This window comes from Zonotrichia leucophrys, chromosome 1A (genome assembly GCF_028769735.1).
Source record: "Zonotrichia leucophrys gambelii isolate GWCS_2022_RI chromosome 1A, RI_Zleu_2.0, whole genome shotgun sequence".
NCBI classification, from domain to species: Eukaryota; Metazoa; Chordata; class Aves; order Passeriformes; family Passerellidae; genus Zonotrichia; species Zonotrichia leucophrys.
The window spans coordinates 12,195,373-12,208,977 of NC_088170.1; the positions used below are offsets into that span (position 1 = coordinate 12,195,373).

At 40.1% G+C, this 13,605-nt stretch overlaps 1 long non-coding RNA gene across 1 annotated transcript; it reads right to left on the minus strand.

The window, feature by feature from the left end:
• Positions 1-581: 581 nt before the first annotated feature.
• Positions 582-10,047, minus strand: LOC135460869 (uncharacterized). Its single transcript, XR_010443312.1, has 4 exons — positions 9,806-10,047; positions 8,398-8,533; positions 5,697-5,846; positions 582-1,123 (listed from the first exon to the last, which is right to left on the minus strand). It is a non-coding gene; the product is annotated as an uncharacterized LOC135460869 (long non-coding RNA).
• Positions 10,048-13,605: the final 3,558 nt, after the last annotated feature.

Genomic DNA, 13,605 nt, shown 5'->3' on the forward strand with positions numbered 1-13,605 from the left:
AGCAGTGCAGCCATCCTAGAGGAAAGTTAATTGTGCTTCAGAGGTAATTTTAGACACCTCAGAAGTTCTTGGTTTGAAAGGCATCAATAGTAACTTGAGCTAGGGTTAGGAAAAGAGGAAAGTTTTATGGTTCCTTTTCCCCTGGGAGCAAAGGACAGGAAAATGTCTTAAACAAAAGACAGACAGGTATTTCATTAGAAGAACAGAAATTCTCCCTACCTGAAGTATAACTGTGTCATGGGAAGGTGCTTTGTTCTTGGAACTCTTCTGTATAAAAGTGGGGTCAGAGCTTGTGTCTCTAGATCTACTACTCCTGGCAAGCATTTTTCTCTTTGCATTCATTTGCCTTGCTAAATTACTTCATTTCAAATGTATTTTAGGGAAAAGCCATAGCAGGGGAATTCTGCCTTTTGTAAGAAATTTGGTTCCTAGCTTTGTGCTAAAGCTAATGGATATCATTGCCTACCTTCCTGTAGAAATCCCTTGAGGAAAAAAATAAAGAAGAAAGAAAAAATGTTTGTGTCTGACACAGCATTGCAATGTTTGCAACTGTGTGCTTTCAAATAGCTCTTTCTCTCAACCCCTGGCTTCTGTGAGATTGTTATTGCCTTTATCTAATGCCCTCAGATTCCTGATTGATAATTCATTTCCACATTTTCTTTTGAACCTGCAGTCCTTCAATTTTAGTGCTTTCATTTATTAGAAGAGGAGAATTCCAAACATGGAAATTCTCTCTCTTTGCCCAAGGTACAGCAGTGAGGCATCAGATGTTTCTATTGAGTTTCAAGTCTGATTGCTCCATCATGCATGTTAAAAGCTCTAGTAAAAGCAAGCATGCATACAAATCTGAAGTTATTTGAGTAGAGCTTTCTTCCATGAGGCTGTTGGGCTGGGTATTAAAACCCAGGAGGAAAAAGATTCCTGTAGTGTTTTTGATCTTTATCATATTTCAGGGAAGAATTTTTCCATAAGCATTTATTCACTGGGGTGTGTGTGTGGGAATATTTTCTATTAAGTTGAAGACAGTACAGCTTCATTTCTTCATTTCAGGGTCACCTGGTGGCACTTGACAGTCGATCCTACTGTTAGAGCAGACCCTCAGCAGCCCACCAAGAATCAACACCTTAAAAAAAAAAAAAAAAAAGAGAGAAATACAACAGCTTTGAAAGAGGAAAAAGCATTAAAATACTCCTAGCATATAAATAAGTTTTATCATCCTTACAGTTAACAACTCGCTTGGTTTCATGTCACATGTTTGGGGGTCAGAAGGGGAATCTGAAGTGACTGAGAGGCTGAAAAGATGCTGCCAATTTTATGAAGTGATCAATGGCTTAGATGAAAGCATTCCCTTTCTCATCGCAGCCTGTTCTCTTTGATTAAAATGATAAAGTGAACTGTCTTGCACTGCTAAAAATAAAAAGATGTAACTGGGAGGATGTTTCAGGCAGCACTACCGCAAGCCACATCTGCCTCGAGGACGAGCAGCTGTCAGACAGTGTAATGTGCTCTTTCCTCTGCTCATCTATACCTCAAATGAGCCTCTGGGCTGCAACTGGTTCTGCTGTACATGGCAGCAACAAATCTCATCCTAGGGGTTCATATGCCAGGAAGAGGCTTTATTATTTCTCACTGGGATAATGACTCTCTGCTTCTTTTTGTATATTTTAATTGTCTTGCTCCTACAGATTTAAATTTCTTTCTTCTCTCTGCCCCCCATAAGGTGAAGCAGTAGAAATGAAAACCTGTGTCCTCTATGTACCTTCCTCTTCAACAGCCTGAGTTCTGAGCATGTAGGCTGTCCCTAAATGGATGTTTTTTGATAACCATCTTTGTCCTGATTGCTATCCACAGTGATAAATTTCCCTTGCTGTGCCCTGGAGGGGTGAGCTGTTGGTTAGTATGGGTCTTAAACTCTGTATCTTTTTTTGTGTTATCTCTCTGCCAGTGCTTCCTCTTGAAATGGCAGTGTCTGCCCATGGGTTTTGTTTCTGTCCACCACTATTTTACCTCTCCCAAGAACATGTATTTTCTGTACATCTGTGTCCACTTTCCTATAGAATCTGATGGGGTTTTTTTTGAAGGTCTCTGTAGCTGTTTTCCAATATGAGGCCCCTCCTCTGCCATTTTCCTGGGTCTTTCCTCTTGTGGAGAACTGACTCTTTAAATGTTAGCAGGTCACATTTTGTGTGCCCTTTGTGCAGTTCTTAGAGGCAGCTTTCAATCACAAAATGAAATCCAGTGAGAATCAGCACAGATGTGCTGCCTGTGAAATAAAAAGCAAGTACTAATGAGCAAGAAAAGTATAAATTCAGTACATGCAAGGGATTGGGAAGATAGATACTATTTCATTTTTCAGTCAGAATCAGCAGTCTTTGGGCATTAGGAAGAATGAATGTTTTCTATATGAAGATATGAATACATGCACTCATAGAAGAATGTGCTTCATTCTAACCTTAACTGTTGGCAGTGCCCCCAGAATAAATAGAGTAACTTGCATTGTGTCTATAAAATCTGTCTGCATTGTCATTAAAGGAGAAAGCAGGGAAGAGCCTCCATCCATCTTGTCCTCCACTGTATGAGTGTTTAGTCCCCTTTTAGCATAGTGAGCACAGCCTCTACATCCCATAGTGGAGATAGGTCTTATTTAAGTGTCGATAATAACATAAAAGCTCCAGACTTTTGTGCCTAATCTGCACTTACTGGTTGTACCTGAAACTACTGGCACTGGAGCAAGCATTTGAGATGTGTAGTTGGAGAAAAGGCTACAATTTCAGCATGCCATCCCTGAAAATCACTGATTCCAAAATGCTTATCAACACAGGAATTTTGTTCTAAGCAGAAAATGTTAATGCATGCATCAGAATAAACTTTCAACAAAGATTTATCAAACTGAAAAAAGAAATGTCTTAGAGTGCTGCTGTAGCTCAGGCAGGAAAAGTGATATTAGAGTGGATTTGGTAAAAATGGCTCAATGCTGATAATTAAAAAAAAAATACTAGAGAAGAGGGATTGCTCATATTTATAACATAGACAGATGTGATAATAACTTTAAATGAAGCTTGCTGTGACACCATAGCACTCCAAATCAATATTTCCAGCTGACTAAAATCACATAAAAGACAAAAAGTGCAACAAAATTTGTCAATTTCATAAATAATAACTGCATCTGACACACTTGATAAGAGTTAACTGGAAATAGGAGAGAGAAAAGAAAATCAGGACGGAAAAATCTGGGCAGCACATTAGCTTAAAATTTTGACCAAAGAATAAAGCAGAAAAACCAGAGAACCAATTGCACTTGAAATCACCATTAAAATCAGTCCTGGATTTCAAAATGGAAAGCTTAATAAGTCTCTTTGCTTAAAAAATTACATAACAAAAGGAACACTTCATTAATTGCAGTCAGAAAAATTATCTATTCTGGTTCATAAATTCATCCAAATGAAGATAATTTAACCTAACCTTTCTATTTGTGCATCACTTGGGCTAAGTCATTTCTTCAAATGGGAAATTCTGGAGTTTTAGGTGTTCTATGCTGCAGCATTCATGACCAAGTGCACTTTTCCCAACCCTTGGAAAACAACTTTAAACACAGCAGCATCAGGAATATCATATTCAAGTGGGAAAACTGCCTGATTTTCTATCTGAGAAGTGAACTATCTTGATCACCATAAAAACTGCTACAAAGAAGAATACTGGAAATTCGATGACCTTGTTCAATTCTTGTTATAAAAGGAAGAATTGAAAAACTCCAAACAGACCAACAAACAATATGATGCAGACAAATGACTTAGAAAAGAAAAAAAAAAGGAATTAAAACAGTTTGTGTCTCCATCCTGACTCTCATTAGCCTTTATGTGAGTGGTCTTTCAGTCAGACAAAACCAAAAGAATAAAGAATGTCTTGTAAGACACAAATGTGTGCTATGAATTGAAGACCTTATCCTTCCACAATCTGAACTAGTCTGTTCTCAAAGAAATTTATACTCACTAAACACAACCTGCTCTAATAAGCAATGCTATTTTGCAGTCCTAAAGCAGACAATCAAGACCAAAATCTTAATTCTATCTAGAATTGAGCACAGCTTCTGTTCCATAAGCTTCAGCCTCACAGTATATGTGTCTGACATAGAAGTAACTATCAAAACATAGCAAGAAGAAAAATACACCAACCTATAGATGGGCTCCAGCCCCAGGGAAATAACTCTCTGACATCCAATTCTCCAGCAGAACTGCTTTTGTGACCTTTCTCAAGGTTTTTAAAGCTCCTCTGACAACATAATGGAACTTGGGCAAATTATTTATGGAATTATAGAACCATTTAGGCTGGAAAGGACCTCATGAGGTTTCTAGTCAAACTCCTGCTCAAAGCAAAGTCAATGCTGAATTTAGACTGTGTTACTTATGGGTTCATGGAGGCAGGTCTTGTAAGCCTCAAAGGAGAGAGATCCCACAATCACATAGCCTTGCTCCAGTGCTTAATTATGCCCATGGTATTTTTTTTTTCATTATATCTGAACATAATTAACACTGTGGCAATTCATTACCATTTTCTCTCAGTCTTCTCCTGTGCATTTCAGCAAAGAGCTTTGTTCTCTCTTTCTTTATGTTATTGAGTTTACTGGCAGACTGCTATCACTTCTTCCCAAAAATTTCCTTTCTCCACTCTGATGATCTCAATTTCCTCAGCCTTCCCCACAGGACATGTGCTTCAGTGACACTGGATACCCACTGGAATCTCATGAGCAAACACACACTGCAGTAGCAGCTTCCCTGCTGCTCTCTGTGGGATGCTCACCTCAGCCAAAGAGCAAACATTTCCAATTCCTCACTTCCCAAAATGGTGTAATTCCAAAATAAAGCCCCAGCACTTCACACAGCATCCCACACTTTAAGGCTGGCACGTCTTCTGATATCACTACTAGTAGTAAGTAATCCTAAACAATGTAGAGTGGGGTTCAAGAACTGTGATTTTGTTCAGAACACGAATAATATTTTTCATTAGGTTGGTCATTCCAACAAACCAGAAACAGTTCCCATTGCTGGTTCTGTGGCATGTCTGGCCAGTTCTAGTGGATCCAGAACTGAGGATAACAATTGAGTGATGCCTAATGGACAGCAGATGTAATTATCAGTGCTCTATTGGCTTCCTCTGGGATGTCAAGTATCAGGTTGATTTTTCTTTGCTTTCTGGAAGTTTTTAATTTCATAAAATAAATTTTCTTCAGTATTCTCTGTTTCAGGCAAGAGATACTTCCATATGTTGAAAGACCTCCTATTCCTTTCAACCTATGGCCCTTGTGGAATTTCCTTACTGATGAGTGCTCAAACAAGGTCTGAGGAGCTTGATTTCAAACTGCATAATTCCCTGGAGTAGTAGCCCTAACTCCCTTTTAGCAGTTGCAGTGTTCACACAGTTAACCTTGGGCTCCAGGTTTATCTGTTTATGACAGATAAGGGAAGATAAAAGATAATTTAACAATGATTTACAGCTGTCTTTTAAACCCTCAATAGCAAAACTCAGACACCACCTTTTGTCAAGATGCTTGATACTCTTGTTAAAATGCTTTGTCACTCTTGTTTTTTCTTAAGAGAGATGAATTGGGAAGGAGTCCTCTAGACCTTTTCTCAGAGCAGCTGTGTTATCACATTTGTCTGCTTGGTTACTTACAAGATGTTTTCTCAAGGCTGATTTACCTTCACTGATCTGTTCATATGAATTTGGCCTCTCAGAGTGGCCCAGCTCAATCAGGTCTGATGACAGTGCCAAGTAATATTCTCATTTCTCAAGAGAGCACACTTCCTCAGGAGTGCCAGGGAACCATGATGGAAATGGCAATGCAGGTCCTGTAAATTGCATGATAAATTTAGTTTGGTATCCAGTGCTTGGGAAGGGATGTCTGAAGCAGAAGCAGAGACCAAGTACAAGAAAGACAGCATAACCCAAGGGGAAATGTGGGAGATCCTGGAGCAGCAATATTTGGATGGTTTCATTCCTCCATCTCCATTCCAGAATAAGGCTGTCAACAGCATTCTGCACCATCAACCTCTATTTTTGGACTACCTGGATCAAATAAGAAGAAAATAAACCCCATCATTGTTCTTAGTAAGATGCTTTTTTTTTTTTGTTGTATGTGTTAGGGGTAGTATTTGAATAGCAATGGAAGGAATTCTGTATTTCCTAATTGTGCTGTGCAATTGCTTGTCTGCAGGGTTGTATTATATAGAAAAGCCACCAATGGCTAAAATTAATTTTTTCCTTAATTTTAACACTTGTATTACCTTTATATTATATTTTAGAAGTTCTTGAAATGATACTTTCATACTGCGTGCCTATTTTGCCATTTTATTGTTTCAGTACGAGGAGGAAAACATAATGGGTTAATTTGTACTAGTAATGCCAAGGTACCTGGAAGGTTTCCATGGTCAAAAGGGTAGAAATCAAATTCTACTTGTATTGATTTTGGTCTTATTTTTATTCAGTTCTAATCCATCATGGACTTACTTTTTATTTTCTGATCACTGAGTACTGTGAAGGAGAACTCACAAATCCTTTAGGGTTATGGTAGGGGCCAAGGTAAACAGAAGTGGACTCTACAGCAAATCAATTGGCTCTGAGGAAGCTCAGCCATCATCCTCCTAATACCTGGGATGGGTTTGCTGCCCTCCTGTCCCTCACAGACAGACTCTGGGATTAGGAGCTCCCAGCCCAGCCCTGTATTTTGCTAAAGGAACTTTAGCAAATCAAAGTTCCTTTTAACAAATGAAAGCACTGGTCTGTTTATTCCCCAGAGAGTGATGTTATTTTAATAAGAAGAAGTGAGAACTAATGGTCTGAAGTGGTTGTGCACCAAAATGCAGTAAGTGTCTTTAAGCAGGGCTGAGCTGGAGCACAAAATGCTCACAGATCTGGGTGATTGAAGGAGCCTGGCTGTTGAAAGGCACTCCAACATCGAATACAGCAAAGAACATTAAGCTGAATTCTTTTTTCTTTTTTCCCTTTTTCCTTTGTTTTTTTAGTTAAATTTCTGTACCTCTCTTATAACCCTTCTGAGTTTTGTGTGGCCTCAACTGATAACAGCATGCATCAAAACCCACAAAATTTCTTATGTGGGATTATTTTGTCCTTCTTTGATGAATATGTTGCAAATATAGCAGTACATTCACTTGAAGGCATTCTTCTCTCCTTCCATAATCACTCTAAGAATTTTCTCAGTGAGCTACCCTTTTTTCATCAAATTATAGGACTGATGAGAGTTATTTATGACAGAAATAAATGTATTCAAACAATGCCTTGATGTGGGTCTCTGCTAATTAAATATGGATATATTCAAGATGTGAGAAAAAAGCATGGTCTGTCAATTTAATCCTGATGCATATTTCCTAGTAAATATTTGTGGCTTTTACTCCTTCATTCAGGACAGCAGATTTCATTGGTGAGAGGGAGAATGCAACACACCCTGTTCATTTTAGTTTTAAAGCAGTATGTACACATCAATCTGGATGGCTCTGGCTATTTCACCATATTCTTTGAGCATAAAATCTGATTTGTTTGCTTCATTAGGTAGTCTGATTTTATGCTCAGTACCTAGTCATTAATAAACCAAAATTAAATGTGATAAGTGAATGGAGTTTGGCTATTGAAGTTTTGGTACAATACAAAGAAAAAAAATGTAGTGGGAAGGCCATTACATTTTTTCTTGTGAGGAAAAGCAGATTTCCTTACAGCATTATTCAAGGAAAATAAGATTTTCTGAAACAGAATCATTTTCTGGATTGGGGCTTTTGTTTGCTTTGGTTGTAAACCAAATAACTCAGGTTTACTTACAGCTTGTTTGACTCAATCACAGCTTCAGCTTGAGCCTAGATGGCCTTTCAGAAAATGTGCTTCAAGCAAATGCATTTTTTTTGGGTGAGTCCATCCACAAGTAGTTTTTGTTAATCCTCAAGAGCTTGAATCCTAGATGAGCTTGAATTTTTCTATTTCAAATGTAACATTAAATCTGAGCTTTACTTTTTTGTTTGTTTGTTTTTGGTGTGGTCTATCCTCCTCTACACAATTATTTCAATTCACTGACATTGATGTAGTATATTCTTTTAGACTGAAATATTTGGTTTTCATTGTACATTTGTGCTGCTTTTGGCTGGGATAGAGTCAGTTTTCTCCATAGTAGGTGGTGCAGGGTTGTGTTTTGGATTTGTGCTGGGAATGGTGTCAATAATTCAGGGATATTTTCATGGCTGCTCAGCAAAGTGGGCTGGAGGGGACACAGTGGCACAGCTGACCCCAGCTGGCCAAAGGGACATTGCAGACCATAAGATATCATGCTCAGCAAATAAAGCTGGGGAAGAAAGAGAAAGTAGGGTGATGTTTGGAGTGATGGAGCTTTTATTTTACCTGTTAAACTCTTTATCCCAGCCCATAAGTTATCTTGCTTTTACTCTTCCAGCTCTCTCCTCCCACCAGCAATGAGCCAGTGGCTGTGTGGGCTTTGCTTCCAGCTGGGGTAAAACCCCAATAGTCCTTTCCACAACTGTAAAAAATGTATAAGAAAAAGAAAGTCAATTGTTACATAAAATTTCTCCAAAGCCACATATGTATTACTAATATTGTAAATTTTAGTCATTACCTTACAGTTTATAGTCAGTGTAATGAAATTAAACCAGTATAAAACTAGTATGCTCCTTTCATCAGCAATGAAAAAGAGACAACAAAATCAGCATATTTTTTGCTTTGCAGGGATGTGCATCAAATTTCCAGTGTTAGGGACATTTCTGCTAGCAAAGATTGTAATCTCAGAATCTCTCCTCCTTTAAGAGGTCAGTGATAAATGCCTCTCATACTCCTGAGTTAAGCTTCTGTCAAAGTCTCTCTTGTATATTCCATTTCTTTATGATTACACTTCATATCTGTGTGGCAGAATCTCTAACAGTCACCTCAAAAATGGATTTGTATTTTCTTAACACTGCAACAGGTTCAGTATTGAGAAGACGAGAGGTTACTGCAGCTCAAACTATCCAGAAAACTTGTCACTGGAATTCAATTTTAACACAAAAGTTTGTTTCACAGCAGAAGAATAATGGATGAGCAAGAGCATTGAGATTCTTCCCTTTCAAAATATAATTTTAAAAGAGAGAGAAATAGTGGTTGTGCAATATTAGTGCATCTAATGTTGCTTTTCAAAGCATACCAAGGTACCTAATCACAACTTAGAAGGTTCCCCCCATCAAGGAGATATGTAAAACAGAATCCAGCTGAAGTCACTACTTCTTTGTGGAACTTTGTCATTTTTCCAGCAGCTGTTGCAACACATTGACTTGCTTTAGTGTAATTAACATCCTCAAAAAGACCACTTACTGCATAAAGATCTAACAAGGATATCAGAGTTCAGAAAACACCACATCCAAATCCCTTTGGAAAAACAAGAAGGCAAGCTAATATTGTCAGGGCCATATCCATAGCACGAGTGTATCCTGTGAAGTCACTCCAGACCAAATTCACAATGCAATTAATCTGCATGGAGAAACAGTCAGCTTGGATTTAACCAAGTAAAGCGTTAATGTTTTCAGCAACAAACCCAACTGTACTAACAAGCTGATGGTGAAGAATGATCATCAGTTTCCCTGCTTAAATAAACCCTGTGAGGCAAAGCAAATTGCAACATTCTATTGGTCTGAAGCCCAGTTTCCCTCTGTCTACTTTTTATCTCAAAATTATAAGAATTCAAAGAAAAAAATAATCTTTTTGATACTGGAAAGCTGCTGAGAAATCACTTTGGGCTTGGCAGAGGCCATCTGTCACCCACATGTGAGTGGCTGTCCCTCAGTTAGTGAGGGACACAAAGGAATCAGCCATGGTCAGCCCCAACTCCTGGTAGAAGGTGACAAACTGCAGAGGGACAATTGGAAGTCCAGGAGCTCAGCTATGGCCCAGGCAGGTCTGGCCACAAGCAGCTGTGGTTCCTGAAAGCCAAACAAGGAATTCCTTCACCACTTCTCATGGGCAGGCAGCAGTTCAGCCATCCCCAGGAAAGCAGGACTCCATCATTCATTACAGAGCCTGGGGAAGACAAAATCCATCACTCCAAACATCCCCCTACTTTCTTTTTCTTCCCCAGCTTCATTTGCTGGTCACGATACCTTATGGTCTGCAATGCCCTTTGGCCAATTGGGGTCAGCTGTCCCACTATGTCCCCTCCTAACTCCTTGTGCACCTCCAGCCCACTTGCTGGTGATTGGGGTAGGAAAAGGCTTTGAGAAATTGCAAGCTCTGCTCAGCAGCAATGAAAATATCCCTGAATTATTGACACCATTCCCAGCACAAATCCAAAATACAGCCCTGTACCACCTACCATGAAGATTCTATCCCAGCCAAAAGCAGCACAAATGTACAATGAAAACAAAATATTTCAGTCTAAAAGAACATGCTACATCAATGTCAGTGAATGGAATGCTGCAGCAGCTCAGTCTTCTAAGCTGGATGCTTCTTTATTTTCAGTCCTGTGACTATCTAAGGTTTAGTGCTTGAGTTTATTATATGTAGTTACTTCTCTTCAGTAAGAATCCTGCACGACAGCAGCTGCAGCAGGTCAAAATAAAAACACCTACTAACAGGTTTGGAGCCTATTGTATGTGCAGGGATGCCTAGAGGAAGGCAGGAATGATGCATCTGACCCCATGCTCTCAGAAGGCTAATTTATTACTTTATAATACTATTTTATATTTTAAAATAGTGTATTTGTGGTGGTTTGACCAGGAAGGAGTGGGAATTCTGGGAAGCTGTGGTCAAACCAATGAAGGTTTTGGGTTTGAGACTGGCACCCGGTGTAGCCAGTGGGGTTTGGACACACCTCCGAGAATACACAGGGGTTAAAAGCAGGGCACTGCCCTTGGATCTCTCTCTTGGGACGTCGCTGTGAAGAGGTCAGATCTCTTCCCCCGTCCAGCCTTGCTGCTGGGCGGGGGAGGGGCAGCCATGCGGTAGGCCCGGGGCCTGGACAGAGATGGGGGTGAGAAAGCCTTCAAGGATGGAAGGGTGGCGGAGCCCCAAGAGACATCGGGCAGCCATTCCCCCCCCCCCAGGAGAGAGAGAGAGGAGAGCCGGCGTCTGAATGTGATAGCAGCCGCCCAGGAGGAGAAAGGGGAGGGAAGAGTGCAGCCTGGCCGGTGGAGCAGCAGCACCTGTGGGAGTACCAGCATTCTACCAGCATTCTGAGATAGACAGAGACTGAAAACTTTTAACCCTTTCTTTCATGATTGGGGCCTTGCAAAAATGCTAATCCTCCTCGAAGCTGAATAAGAAGGGAGATAAGAGATGAGATGAGACAAGGACCTGGCCCGAAGAACGTGGAGATGATTGGATGGGGAGAGATGATTTGGAGTGGCCTTTTGGCTGGACTTTTCTTGTGGCCATGGACTCAGTTGTTCCTGTGACACAGACTGAATTTAGGGGGAGGCAGTGCCTCAAAACCAGGAGGGTTCATTCGTGAGGACCCCCCGGCCCCAGGGGGTTGGAAAAATATGGGGGGGACAGATGTCCCAAAGCAGAGACTGTGCCTTTTTGGAGTGAGACAAGGCATCCTTGAAAGACAACCCTAAAAGCAGCTCTGGCCATGTCTCATGGGCATGGAAGGAAGATGTCACAAGCGGCAAAAGGACTTTTTCCGGGCGGTGCCGAAGTGACAGGGAAGCACACGAGGTTTCAGTGTGTTTCCAGGAGAAACCTATGGAACAAGAAGGACTCCTTTCCTCTTCATGAACTGAAGTTTGAGTATACTAAAGTGTGGGGCCAAGGCTGGGCAGTTGGGTGTTTTGGGAGAATGTATCGGATTGGGAAAGTCAGGAGTGGGGAGGAGGAAAGTTTTTTGTAAGGTTTTCAATTTTTTTTTCTTTTCCTTATAGTCTTTTCCTATTTTCCTGTAGTTTAAGTAATAAAGTGTTTTTTATGTTTAAGTTAGAGCCTGTTTTGCTTATTCCTGGTCACATCTCACAGCAGACACCAGGGTGAGGCATTTTCATGGGGGGGGCACTGGCTCTGTGCCAGGCTCAAACCATGACAGTATTAAACTACACTAAAGAATTCAGAAAGGATGCTTACAGAAAGCTAAAATGGTAATGATGAAAACTTGTGACTCTTTCCAGAGTGTCAGCACAGCTTGGCCCTGTGGGACTCACAGCAGAATCCAGTGAAACAATCACCTGTGGGTAAACAATCTTCAAACACATTCCACATGAGCACAACAGAGGAGAAGCAAATGAGATAAGAATTGGTTTCATTTTCTCTGAGGCTCCTCAGCTTCCCAGGAGAAAAATCCTGGGTGAAGGGATTTTTTTCAGAGAATGTGATTGCCACAGGAGCCCACCCTCTTTGAAAGGGAATTTCAAACCTCATGTCTGGATCTGTAAGCTCATCTATCTGTCACAGAATATTTCTGGCACTTTTGCTACAGCATTTCATTGAGGTTTGTGATGTGTGCTTAAGAAAAATTAACATCTGACCCAAAAGGTTTGTGACTGTGGTGTCTCCTGGCACAAGAAATGAAAATGAATGAATAGTGCTGTTAATGTAAGCTCAGATGTGATAATTAAAACTCCATGGTATGTACAATTCCCTGTTCCAGGGGAGGGAGTGAGGAGGTCTCTCTGTCAGGCTGGTGGCTGCAGAGCCCTGCAGTCAGCAGTCTGGATAAGGATATATTTGGAAAAGAGGTGGTGCATCCTTTCAGGTCATGTTTTTTCTTCAGACATGTGGTTATTAGTTAAAAGGTTGTTAGGAAACCATAGAGATGCCAGGCACAGGGCAGGTGCTTCATAGCAAGGCCACAATGTGTTTCAGAGGAGACACTGAGCATTTCAGATTCCCTCCTTTTGCCAGCTGGTTGAAATTGTGCTAAATTGTTTTTTGAGTCTTCAGGAAAATACATACAAATCTGGTTTTCTACCTCTTTTAAATTATTCATCAGGGAGAACAATGAGTCATATTGGGGCCATCAGCATCAACAAACAAAATAAAAATACAAAATTAATATAGTACTTCTCAGTCTGTCAGGATTCATCTAAGGAACCTAGTGACATGCAGTAACACTAATTCCAAGAGATTCACAGTACACCAGAAAGGCTCAATAAGTCCATGAAGCTAAGAGCACCCAAAATTACAATAATAAATATTGTTAAACCTCAGTGTTTTTAGAGACATGTAAAACATCAAGCTTCTGGATGTAAACCATCCACTTGGAATTAGAAACTGGGAAGATACCCAGGGGATAATAAGTCTTATTGTACTTTTTAGAGAAGTAATCAAAACATAGAGGCATTGAAACATGGAGACTCCACGGGCTCATGGAAGCAGTATGATCATTTAAATTGGCAATCACCCTGTTTCTAAGTGTTCTTATCTCTAAAATGAGCTAAATATGTGTCTGTGGAATTTCATCATTTTCATTGTTGCTCACCAACCTGAAGGAAATGAGAAAACAAAAAAATGCAACACGTTTTTCTCCAAAAAGACATTTGATATTCTAACAGCGCTCTCTGTTTTCATTCCTTCTCTTTTGTTTTATTTTCAAGTTTTAACTAAGCAGCGTTCTTTTGCTTGGGTTTATTATTT